General features: G+C 37.8%; 1 long non-coding RNA gene across 1 annotated transcript; it reads right to left on the minus strand.

The window, feature by feature from the left end:
* Positions 1 to 645: 645 nt before the first annotated feature.
* On the minus strand, positions 646 to 12989 carry LOC144255976 (uncharacterized). Its single transcript, XR_013344026.1, has 4 exons — positions 12914 to 12989; positions 12513 to 12769; positions 9929 to 9998; positions 646 to 789 (listed from the first exon to the last, which is right to left on the minus strand). It is a non-coding gene; the product is annotated as an uncharacterized LOC144255976 (long non-coding RNA).
* Positions 12990 to 13089: the final 100 nt, after the last annotated feature.

The raw sequence follows: 13089 nt of genomic DNA on the forward strand, positions 1-13089 counted from the left end.
AGGGAGAGAAAAGGGAAATTGCATGGAAATGGAAGGAGACCCTCATTGTTATACAAAATTACATATAAGAGGTTGTGAGGGGAATGGGGAAAAAAATAAGGAGAGAAATGAATTACAGTAGATGGGTAGAGAGAGAAGATGGGAGGGGAGGGGAGGGGGGATAGTAGAGGATAGGAAAGGTAGCAGAATACAACAGTTACTATTATGGCATTATGTAAAAATGTGGATGTGTAACCGATGTGATTCTGCAATCTTTGTAATGTTTTGAATAACCAAAAAAAAAAAAAAGAATAATAAATAAAAAAAACCTTAGCAATGGTTTGTAGTTAACAATGAACAGATCTTTAAAATTCATTTACTTTTAAAAAATTCTTTCAAAGATTTTTATGTGTTCCATATTTTTATGTATATGTTCATGTTTCCTGAAAATATAGCTGCATATCTTCCTTTCCATAGGCCAATTAGGTCCAATTGCTGGATAGTGTTGTTCCAATTTTTTATATGCTTACTGGTTATCCACTTGTTCTATCAGTTATTAAAAAGATGTTAAAATTTCAAAAAAAAAAAAAAGAAAGGGAAAAAAAGTTAAAAGAAAATCACCTCTAAAACTTAGTGGCATAAAACAATGACATTTATTTTGCTTATGAATCTGCACTTTGGGCTGAACAACTAGGGACTAGAGTCTTCTGAAGGCTTGTCCACTCACATGTTTGGTGCTAGTTGTCAGCTGAGACCTTAGTTGGAGCTGCCAGTTACTTCCTTCTTCCTCATAACATTGTAGCTAGATTCCTAATGTAAAAGAGAAAGAAACAGAGAAAGATGGAGAGAGAGGGATTGTATTGCCTTTTGTGACCTAGCCTAAAATGTAACAGTCTCCTTTTCTATCCTTTTCCAACATTCAAAATGTCAAAGCAAAGGGGCTCAGGAGGCTGAGGCAAGTTCAAAGATAGCAGCAGCTAGGCAGGGCCCTAAGTAACTTAGCAAGACCCTGTCTCAAAATATAAATAAACAAACAAACAAACAAACAAACAAATAAATAGGGCTGGGATGTGGCTCAGTGGTTAAGTAGGTCCAAAAACAAAACAAAACAAAATGTGTCAAAGCAAGTATGTATGTGGTGGGTCCTTCAGCAGGAAATTCTGTATTTTCCTGGTTCTTCCAATAGGAGCCATGATCAAAACTTGTGCTTACAACACAGGAGCCAAAAATCTGTATATAATTTCTGTAGAGGGGATCAAGGGATGGCTGAACAGATTTCCTGCAGCTAGTGTGAGTGACATGGTGATGGTTATAGTTAAGGAGAACAACACCGGGCGCAGTGACACATGCCTATAATCCCAGTGGTTTGGGAGGCTGAGGCAGGAGGATTGAGAGTTCAAAGCCAGCCTCAGCAAAAGTGAGGTGCTAAGCAACTCAGTGAGACCCTGTCTCTAAATAAAATACAAAATAGGGCTGGGGATGTGGCTCAATATCAAGTGCCCCTGCGTTCAATCCCTGGTACCAAAAAAAAAAAAAAAAAAACGGAAGAAGGACGACAAACCAAAGCTCAGAAAGAAGGTACATATGGGAGACAAAAAAGTTATATGGGAGAAAAAAATGATGTGTTTGTTATTTTGAGGATAATGCAGAGGTCATAATAAATAATACAGATTAGATGAAAGTTTCTGCCATCACAGGACCAGTGGCAAGATTGTGTAGACTGTGGTCCAGGATTGTTTCTCCAGTGTGTTTGTAAAATAATAATAATAATAATAATTTGCTCAATCACACACACACACACACACACACAAATAACACAGACTCTTCTGCTGCATTCCAGTCATTGAAGTAGTTGCAAAGTTCTGCCCACGTTCAAGAGGAGGGGAAATAATCTCCAGGAAATATTGCTATGACACTCTGCCTTTTAGCCACAACAATTTATATTTTCCCATATGCAAGATACATTTACTCTTCCTCCAAAATTCCTGGTATGGCATCAGAGACAGACTGGAGTCTAGGATCTCAGGGTCTAGATCAGGTCTAGATATGATTGAGGTATCTCAGGTACGGTCCCTCAGATACGTGCCTTTTGCCTTGAACACTTGTTTCTAGTAAACATACACTGAGTTTATTTAGAGGACAGGTACTGTAATATATGCAGGTTGCTTTTAAATGTCTCAGGAAAAAAACTACATTATTTCACACACACAAACACACAAATACACATATATAGATTTCTGGATATTATTTCCCTTTGAGTCATGCTTAAATGAATGACTTAAATGACTGCTTAAATGAATGGAACTGGGATGTAGCTCAGTGGTACAGCATATGCTTAATATGAGCATTCAGTCCCCAGCACTATATTTAATAACAAATAAAAACAAAACAATAAAAAAACTTCAAAATGAATAGAAAGCAGCAGAAATGATACCAAGTTACACCTGAGAATAGAATATGAAAGAGAGAGTGGAAATCATAAAGCAAATTGAGAAAAACATAAGGCGACTCTGAGTGTGGGTATGCAAGTGCTCTTTGTGATAGTCTTAATTTTGCAACGTTTCTGTTAGCTCCAAAATATTTCCAAATTAAAAATTTATTTAATTTATTTATTATGCAGTTTGGGGGTTTGTTTTTGTTTTTGTAGGAGGGATTGAACACAGGGGTGCTTAACCAGTCCTTTTTTTTATTTTTAATTTTAATTTTTATTTTGAGACATGGTCTCACTAAGTTGCTTAGGGCCTCGCTAAGTTGCTGAGGCTGGCTTTGAACTCCTGCTCCTCCAGCCTCAGCCTCCTGAGCCACTGGGATTATAGTCATGTGCCTATATTATACCGTTTCATATATTTATTTTAAGAATCTTTTTAAAAAATATTTTTAGACGCAAATCTTTATTTTATTTATTATTATGTGGTGCTAAGGATTGAACCCAGTGGCTCACATGTGTGAGGCAGACGCTCTGCCACTGAGCCCCAGCCACAGCCCCCACCCGACCCCGTTTCATATTTGGAAAAATATGAAACGGTCTCACTATGTTGCCCAGGCTGTTTTTGAGGGTTTTGTTTGTTTTTTGATCATTTGTTTGTTTGGTTGGGGGCTTTTTTGTTTGTTTATTTTTCCCTGTTCTCACAATACTAGAGATTGAGCCTAAGGGTGCTCTTATCATTGAGCTACATCCTCAGTGTCCTGCAGCACCCTGCCCCCAAGCCTGGCTTTTTGTTGTTGTTTTCTTTCTTTCTTTCTTTCTTTCTTTCTTTCTTTCTTTCTTTCTTTCTTTCTTTCCTTCCTTCCTTCCTTCCTTCCTTCCTTCCTTCCTTCCTTCCTTCCTTCCTTCCTTTCCTTCTTTCTTTCTTTCTTTCTTTCTTTCTTTCTTTCTTTCTTTCTTTCTTTCTTTCTTTCTTTCTTTTTCTTTCTTTCTTTCTTTCTTTCTTTCTTTCTTTCTTTCTTTCTTTCTTTCTTTTTTTCTTTTCTTCTTTTTCTTTTATTAAATTTTGAGACAGGGTCTTACTCTAATTAGATGTGACTGGCCTTGAACAATTCTTCAGCCTCAGCCTCCAAAATAGCTGGGACTCCAGGTACATACCCCCATGCCTAGCTCATAAAGATTTTGTTTTTAATATAATACACTTAGAATAAGTCCTAAGCATTAATATTTTGACATGTTTAATTCCAGAGGCAAATTCTGACTTGATTTTTGTATTAAACTTTGTAGGCTGAGGAAAAGTGCTTTACCTCTTCCTTTGCTCAAATATCTACACATGTCTACACGAAGACATATCCCATTTTCCTTAAAGCACTAATTCTAACATAAATCCCTCTTTGAGAGGGGAGATTTGGCCAGACTGAAACAGCCTTTGAATGCTCTTTGAATCTCTTACCTTACTAAAGGCATCTCGAACCTTCCTTTGGCTATAGGTAAAGGATGCACATCAGCCTCCTTGTAACAAAAGAGACTGGGATGAGCTCCCCTAAAACCCCTCCATCAGCTTTGGAACACCAGTTCTAAAAATAGTGGCTTCTGAGAAGTAACTTCTCATGTTTCCAGTTAGAAAGGGACACTTAAATAGAAGATGGGCCTTTTTAGCTAATGTCACAGTCCCCAATCAAGAAATAATCCTTACTGAAACTCACATGATGGCCATTTAACAAATTTATTTATAAACATATAATTTCATTCCTTCAAAGCTGATTATTCTGAAATCCTTAAACCTGTATCAGAACTGTTATCATCTAAAAAGAAGTAATTAACCATATCAAAGACTCTGTGTGTGTGTGGGGGGGGGAATGGTAATTGAACTCTACTACTGAGTTATATCCCAGCCCCATTTTTTTTTTTTTGAGACAAGATCTCACTAAATTACTAAGGCTGGCCTCACACTTGCGATCTACCTGCCTTAGTCTCCTGAGTCATAGGGATTACAGGTGTGCACTACCCAAAGACATTTAAAGAGTTCATTTTATGAGACTATGATATAGTCAAGGTAAACACTATTAAATACTTTTTAAATTGATGTACTTTGTGTGCATCTTTATTTAGTATTTTTTATGTGGTGTTGGGGATAGAACCCAGTGCCTCGCGCATGCTAAGCCACAACCCCAGCCCAAATATTTGGTAATAATTGCTAGCACTAAATCAACTCTTAAACATGTCAGATATTGATTCAAGGGATTTTACAGATAGTATCAAATTATTCAGTCCTCACAACAGCCCTTTGAGGTATATGTTGTTTTCTTCTTTATTTTTTTAAACTAGAATTCAAATACTTTTTATACCTTCATTTTATTTATTTATTTTTATGCAGTGCTAAGGATTAAACCCAGTGTGTCACACATGCTAGGAAAGTGTTCTATCACTGAACCACACCTACAGCCACTGTTATTGTCTTCTTTTTTCTTAACATTTATTTTTTAGTTGTAGTCAGACAAAATACCTTTATTTATTTTTTTATGTGGTGCTGAGGATTGAACCCAGGGCCCTGCAAGTACTAGGCGAGTGCTTTACCACTGAGCCACAACCCCAGCCCTGTTACTGTCTCCTTTTTAAAAATGAAGAAAACTGAGGTCCAACAAGTTTAAATAATTTGCCCAAAGTTGTACAATTAGTTGATGATGGAACTGGGATTTGAACCCAGATATTCTGGATCTAGAATCAACATAATGTTAAGTGTGTAGAAACCTACACACTTAACATTATGTGTTAGGAAAAATAGTGAACATGGTACTGTTTTGTAAAGTTAGTTTTCCTAACTGAGAAAGTTGACAAGCTTTGACCACATGTATGATGACTATCCATTCTCTGATAAATCAAGTCTCATTTCTCATGGTAAGTATGATCAGGTAATTTTGGAGGAAGAGGTACTGAGGATTGAACCTAGGGCATTTACCACTGAGCTGCATCCCCAACTCTCTTTTTTATTTTATTTTAAGGCAGAGCCTCACTAAATTGCTGAGTTGGCCTTGAACATGTGATTCTCCTGCCTCAGCCTCTCAAATTGCTGGGATTACAGGTATGTACCACTGTATCCAGCTGATTAAGTAATTTCTGGGTCTTTATATTTATAGATCAAGGAGTTGGTAAATTCTTAGGAAAAATCAAATCTGTCAGGTCCTTCTTTTCATCCGAGAATGACCATGTTTAAATTTAATAAGCTCACTCAGTAACTCACTCACTCCACAGACATTTGTGTAAGAAACTAGGGTGTGAGACGTAACCTGAACAAGGCTGTGGCTATCCAAAAGAGGCTTCCCAGGTTGACACGATTCTAGTACATTCACCTTAGCTGAGAAACTTCTAGGTTTATAAATTCCATTTTATCAAGTTGATCAAGTTCTCAAAGACTGGCTTATGTTAATAAAATTCCAATGAAAAAGAGGACTTTTGTTTCTGACCATAATGGAGTTAAAAGAGATCTTTTGCCATCCACAATTAGGAAGCAAGACAAAATATGCAGAGCAACTGTTCTTAGACATTGGGCAATCGGCAGAACACACATGATATCATTATGAGAAGGAAAACAAACGAGGTAAGTTTATAATTGCCCTGGCTTTCTGTCTAGACGTACATTCTGGATCATAACATGAGAACATGGCAGTCTCAATGAGTTGGAGACATGAGATTGGAGTTCAGGGACGCTAAGGAAGCTGGAAGTTGCTACACAGAATTCCAAAAAGGAAGAAGGCATGCAAAAACAGAGCTCTAAAAAAATATGCATAGGATCTTGAGTCTTTGCTGAATATTAATGTGGGCAGACATGGAGTTAAATTCCAAGAGGCTGAGCAAAAAGCAATTGAAGAGATGTAGCTAAACATTTCCCAGAACCCATAGAGGGCTGGAAAACATTCAAATCCTGACCAATTAGAGTAGAAATACCACAATGATCTCTCAAGATGTTCAGGAGAGACCTCAGAAGAATGAAATCCTACTAATAGGTCTAAAGTAGCCCTAAAGTATATTCTATACCTGCTTGACGAACCTTAAAAACAAGCCTCAAAAACATCAAACTAATCTGAAATCGAGCTAATTGGTAAAACAAAGACCTACACTCTTGGTTACAAAATAACACCCAACAATGTAACTTGCTACCATCCAATCAAAAATTACAATATAAAGCTGGGGTTGTGGCTCAGTGGTAGAGTGCTTGATTAGTACATGTGAGGCACTGCGTTCAATCCTTAGCACCACATAAAAAATAAATAAATAAAATTAAAGTATTGTATCCATCTACAACTAAAACTAATAGTAATACAATATATGCCAAGAAGCAAGGGGGAGGAAAAGAAAAACAGAAAAAAGCAGTAGGCATAAACAGACCCAGAAGGGACTAGAAATAACAGACAAGAATGATAAGATTGGACTGGGGTTGTGGCTCAGTGGTAGAGCGCTTGCCTAGCATGTGTGAGGCACTGAGTTGGATCCTCAGTACCACATAAAAATAAATAAAATAAAGGTCTAACAACAACTAAATATTTTTTTAAAAAAAATAATGATAAAATTGCTTGAACTATGTTCAAGTATTTAAAGGAAAATATGCATATGATGAGGAAAGACATGGAAGATATGAAAAAAATCAAATTCCTAGCGGTGAAAAAAACAATATCTGAAATGAAAACTTCATCATAGCAGTTGGAGAAATAAGAGGAAAAGATAAGAAGGCACAATGCCTGTAATGACAGTGTATTAGTTTTCCAATGCAGTAATAAATTACCACAAACTTGGCAGCTTTACACAAAACATGCTTATTATCTTACAGTTCCATAGATTAAGGTCTGACAAGACATCATGTTGTAAAGAGTCTCAAGAAGTCCTATGGAGGGCTGGGGCTGGGGCTCAGCAGTAGCCCACATGCCTGGCATGTGTGAGGCACTGGATTCGGTTCTTGGCACCATATATAAATAAATAAAGATCTATCAACAACTAATAAATAAGTATATATCTATATCTATATCTATAGTAGATAGATATAGATATAGATATATACTGAAGATATATAGATATATTCTGAAGCCTCCTGACAACAACCAACATTAAGTTCCAGGCTGTGAATGCACCATCTTGGAAGTAGACTACCAATCCCAATCCAATCTTCAGTTAGATGTTAGCTAGTGCTAACATCTTTTTTTTTCTCTCTCTTTTTTTTTTTTTTTTTGGTACCAGTGTTTGAACCCAGGGGCACTTAATCACTGAGCCAAATCTCCAGCTCCTTCCACCTTTTAAAAAATTAATTAACTAATTGGGGGTGGGTATCAAGGATTGAACTCAGGGGCATTCAACCACTGAGTCACATTCCCAGCCCTATTTTGTATTTTACTTAGAAATAGGGTCTCACTGAGTTGCTTAGCAGTATTCCAGGTGTGTGCCACCATGCCAGGCTTTAATTTATTTTTTTATTTTGAGACAGGGTTTCATTAAATTGCTTAGGGCCTTGCTAAGTTGCTGAGGCTATCTTTGACCTTGCGATGCTCCTGCCTCAGCCTTCTGATCTGCTGGGATTACAGATGTGCACCACAGCACCCAGCCTGCTTAACATCTTGACTACAGTTTCCAAGAAGCATTGAGTCAGAGTCACCAAGCTAAGACACTGCTAAATTTTTGGCCCACAGAAGTTGTGGGAGAAAATAAACATTTGTTATTCTGAGCTATTGAATTGAAAACAATTTGGTGCCGGGCATGATAGCCCATGCCTATAATTTCAGCAACTCCGGAGGCTGGGGCAGAGGATCACAAATTCAAGGCCAGCCTGGTCAACTTAGTAAGACCCTGTCCCAAAATAAAAAATTAAAAATGGCTGGGGACATAGCTCAGTGGCATAGCACTTCTGGATTCAATCCCCCCCAATATCACAAAATAAGTTTTTAAAATTTGTCTCCAAGAAATAGATGGATAACTAATGCAAGAGTCTCTTCAACATATAGTGGTATGCAGAAGTTAAATGGGGAAGAATACATTCTGTATGGTCTAGTCATAAGAAACTAGAGAAAAGATTAATCTAACCCAGGGTACAGAAAGCAGATCAATGGTTACCTGGGGCTGGAAAGAGAGGCAGGGAGACAAAAAGAAATTTTGTGGAAGCAACAGAATTGTTCTGTATCTCAATTGTGGTTATTTACATTATAAGGGTGTAATTACTAAAACACATTAAACTTGACTAGAAGGGTGGTACAAATCTGTAATTCGAGCACTTCAGGAGGCTGAGGCAGGAAGATCACAAGTTTAAAGCCAGCCTCAGCAATTTAGCAAGGCCTTAAGCAAGCTAGAGAGACCCTGTCTCAAAATTAAAAGTGTTGGGGATTTAGCTTAGTGGTAAGGTACCCCTGAGTTTGATCCCCAGCATACCTGCCCCCCAAATCAAACAAACAAACAAAAAATAACAAAAACCCCTCATTGAACACTACACTTAAAATGTTGAGCTCTCCTCTGTGACAGTTTCTTGGGTCTTTCCTTGTTTTTCATCACCTTTACACTTTGAAGAAGCACCGGCTGGATTATAGACTGCCCCCCGAATCTGGGATAATCTAGCGTTTTTCTCATAATTAGACTGGGGCAATGATTTTTTGAGAGAATTACTGCAGAGGTTATATGTCCTTCTCATCACATATACCTGAGAGTATATGATGACCACAAGACATCACTGCTAACCTTAACCTTTGTCACTTGCTTAATGTAGTATTTGCTGGGCATCTCCACTGAGAAGTTAGCCTTTCCTTTTCCTGCTCTATTCTTCAGATAGCTCAGATTTTGATGGATATCAAAAGCCATTTCATAAGAGAGCAAGGTAATTCGACACTATAATGGCCTTAGTTTTTATGGTTTCACCCAGACCATTCCTAATTCATATACTAGAGTTCAAAATGCAAAGAATCCTCTCATGTCCTAAAACTTTGAGCTATAAAATGAACCAAAACTTATTAATACCCACTGGGCAAGCATTGGAATATTATATAGCTCTAACATTTCAAGGTGATCCAATGTAAACTACCAGCATTTGGGATCTCCCAGTTCCTTGAAATCTAGAGAAACTGATTCAGAGATTCAATCTATAAACCACAGAGTCCCAAATGCCTCTCAAAGTTTCTCCAAATTCCTAGGAATTTATTTCATCATAATGGTCCCTTCTGATTGCATTTCCTGCCTCTGACACACATTTTTCTCTGTAACAACGTATCTTGTCATTATCCCTCTATCTCTTAACTGGCAGGCTGGGCTCAAAATAGAACAGCCCAGCTTCTTTCTAATTCATCTCATTCCAAAATGAACACATATTCAAGGCTCTTTAGTAGACTAGAAATTTTACTGAAGGTTTTGTGTTATAATAAACAGTTGCTTCTCATATCCTGCAACAAACAAATACAATACAAATTAATACTTTTGGTCACCTCGTCCTCAGGAATGTTTTTTTTGGAACTGTAGTTTCCATGCTACCCAACTTTCAATTCACCCCCAGCCTCTCACCATGTGTGTTTTGTTGGCTTCTATTTCTGCAGAGTCCCCTCCACTTTCTTCTTCTTTCTGATGTCCTTTTCTAGATTAAAAACAAAAACAGAGGCCAAATCCTCATTTTTTTTTTTCTTTCAGAGCATCTTAGCTTTCTCTCTTTGGTAATAAGATTCCTGCCATGCCCTTGGGTCTCGCCTCCTGCACCAACAGCTTTTGAAGTTGTTTCCTTTCCTAAAAGTAATTCTGGTGCCAGCTGTTAAGATAATAACATTTTCTACATTAGTATCAAGAACATCTAGCCATTCAATCACTTATTCAACAAATACTTATTGAGCCCCTCTAAGAGAGAACTTGGAACATAAGCAGCTCATTCAAACAGGATTCTGCCCTCAAGGAGCTCCTGGTCTCCAGTGAAAGGGAACAAATGCTAAACAAACCACATGACAAGCAAGCCCATTAATAGATCCTTTAACTGGAATTATTTTTCATCCTCAAAGAGGCTCTGTGAGGTTGATTCTGTTCTTTCCTTTTTACTATTAAGGTAATAATACTCACAGTCAGTGGTATGCTGGTAAATGCTTAACAACCAGCTTAGTGGGAATGGGGGACCCTGATTTCTGGTGTTTTGGGTTTCTGTTGTATAAATATTACCACTGTGACTATCCAGCTATCAAGGTGACATGACTAAATGCACAGTTGGGAAAAGACACTTGGCAGCATATCATTAAGTAGTATTTCCATGATATAGACACAATAGAGCTCAAGAGCAAAGACAATTGTAAACTGTAGAAAGTTAACTAGGATTTGCTGAGATTTAAGTATTTATTGCTTTGTTTTCAATAAAATCTATTACAAACTTACATTGAATTTTTAAACAGAATTCAACTTCCTAATTATGGTAAAATAAATACAATGAAATTTACCATTTTATACTTTATGTGTGTGTGTGTGTGGGGGGGTACTAGAGATTCTGGATCTGAGCTATATCCCCAACCCTTTTTAATATTTCATTTTGAGACAGGGTCTTGCTAAGTTGCACAGGCTGACCTTAACCTTGCAATTCTCCTGCCTCAGCCTTCTGAGTAGAATTTTAAAATAATATAATGCAACCAGATATGGTAGTGTATTCCTATAATCTCAGCAGCGTTGGAGGCTGAGGCAGGAGTATCACAAGTTCAAAGTCACCCCAGCAATTTAGCAACCCTGTCACAAAACAAAAAAAAAAAAAAGAAAGGGCTGGAGATGTGACTCAGTGGTTGAGTGCCCTGGGTTCAATCCTTCATACCAAAACAACAGCAAAAAGTTGTGTAATCTTCACCACTGTTTTCTGAACTATCCCATCACTCCAAAGTTTGTACCCAATTCCTGTCTCCAGAATATATTATTTTTTCTCTATTCTATTTTATTTCTATTCGTATACATCTGCCTATTCTAGATCTTTCATGTAAGTGAATTCATACAATATTTGCTCTTTTGTGTCCTATTTATTTCACTTAACGCAATGTTTTTAGATTCATCTATATTGCAGAATATATCAGAATTCAGGGCAGGGGTCGTGGCTCAGTGGTAGAGCGCCTGCCTAGTATGTGTGAGGCACTGGGTTCAAGTCTCAGCACCACATATAAATAAATAAAGGTCCATCAATAACTAATAAAGGGCTGGGGATGTGGCTCAAGCGGTAGTGCGCTCTCCTGGCATCCGTGCGGCCAGGGTTCGATCCTCAGCACCACATACAAAGAAAGATGTTGTGTCTGCAAAAAAAAAAAAAAAAAACCACTATAAAATAAATATTAAAAATAAAAAAAATAATAAAAATATATTTTTAAAAAGAATCAGTTCCTTTTTTGTGCTGCTAAGACTGAACCCTAATTCCTTTTATTTTGGAGGTGGTATCAGGAGTCCAACCCCAGGGTGCTTAACTACTGAGCCACATTCTCAGACCCTTTAATTTTTTTATTTTCAGGCAGAGTCTCACTAAATTGCATAGGATCTCATTAAATAGCTGAGGCTGTCCTTGAACTTGTGATCCTCCTGTCTCAAACACCCACTCCCAGCCCCTGTAGTGGCTGGGATTACAGTTGAGTCACCATACAGTTCATTCCTTTTTAATGGCTGGATAATATTCTATTCTATGCATAAACTTGCACATCACCATCACTTCTACATTCATCAGTTGATGGACATGTGAGTTGTTCCCACCTTTTGACTATTGTGAATTATGCTGCTATGAACATCAGTATACAAGTACCTGTTTGGTTCCCTACTTTCAATACAACTTAATATTTAAAAATGGTGTATTGGGGCTGGGGATGTGGCTCAAGCGGTAGCGCGCTCGCCTGGCATGCGTGCGGCCCGGGTTCGATCCTCAGCACCACATACCAACAAAGATGTTGTGTCCGCCTAGAACTAAGGAAAAAATAAATAAATGTTAAAATTCTCTTGCTCTCTCTCTCTCTCTGTCCCCCCCTCTCTCTCACTCTCTCTTTAAAAAAAAATGGTGTATTAACAAACAGCCAGTAAAATTGCTGAAAATTTAATAATCAGCTCTGGAGAGCCTGTTAGAGACAGTACTAGCACCATACAGGAGAGTGTAACTTACCCAGTTGGACCCAGTTGGGTACCAGGGACTGATCTCAGGAGCACAAGGGATAACTGATGACTCAAGCACACCACACCAGTATTTTCCAAATTTGCTTGATGATAAAAATTTCCTGGGACATCTATTAAAATTCTCATGCCCTCTTGAGTGATTCTGATTCTGAAGGTCTGAGGCAAGGTGATTTTTTTCAGTCTGGAAAACTCTGATATCATACTTGCCCCCAGAACCTGAAGGAAAGTGGGTACCAATACAAGAGCCTGGAAACGAGAGAAAGCAAATGTGAGTCCTTTCGGGAGAAACTGCTGCAAAATTTGGGATGCATATTTTTGCTCTCCAAAATCATTCCCAGCTCCAACATTTATTAACTGCATTTCTGTCCTACTCGTCTCCCTGGACCCCACCTTAGGAAAGAAAACCTTCCAGAAAGATCCAAGTGGAAATCATTAAACCCAGCAATTTGACACCATCACAGACAACTTGCATATCATTAGACTATTTAGAAACATGCGCTGAAGTTCTGAGGTTGCATTCAGCAGTGTTATTTTGATACCCTGACAAGATATTTTTAGAGCATATG

Source organism: Urocitellus parryii, chromosome 7 (assembly GCF_045843805.1).
Source record: "Urocitellus parryii isolate mUroPar1 chromosome 7, mUroPar1.hap1, whole genome shotgun sequence".
NCBI lineage: Eukaryota > Metazoa > Chordata > Mammalia > Rodentia > Sciuridae > Urocitellus > Urocitellus parryii.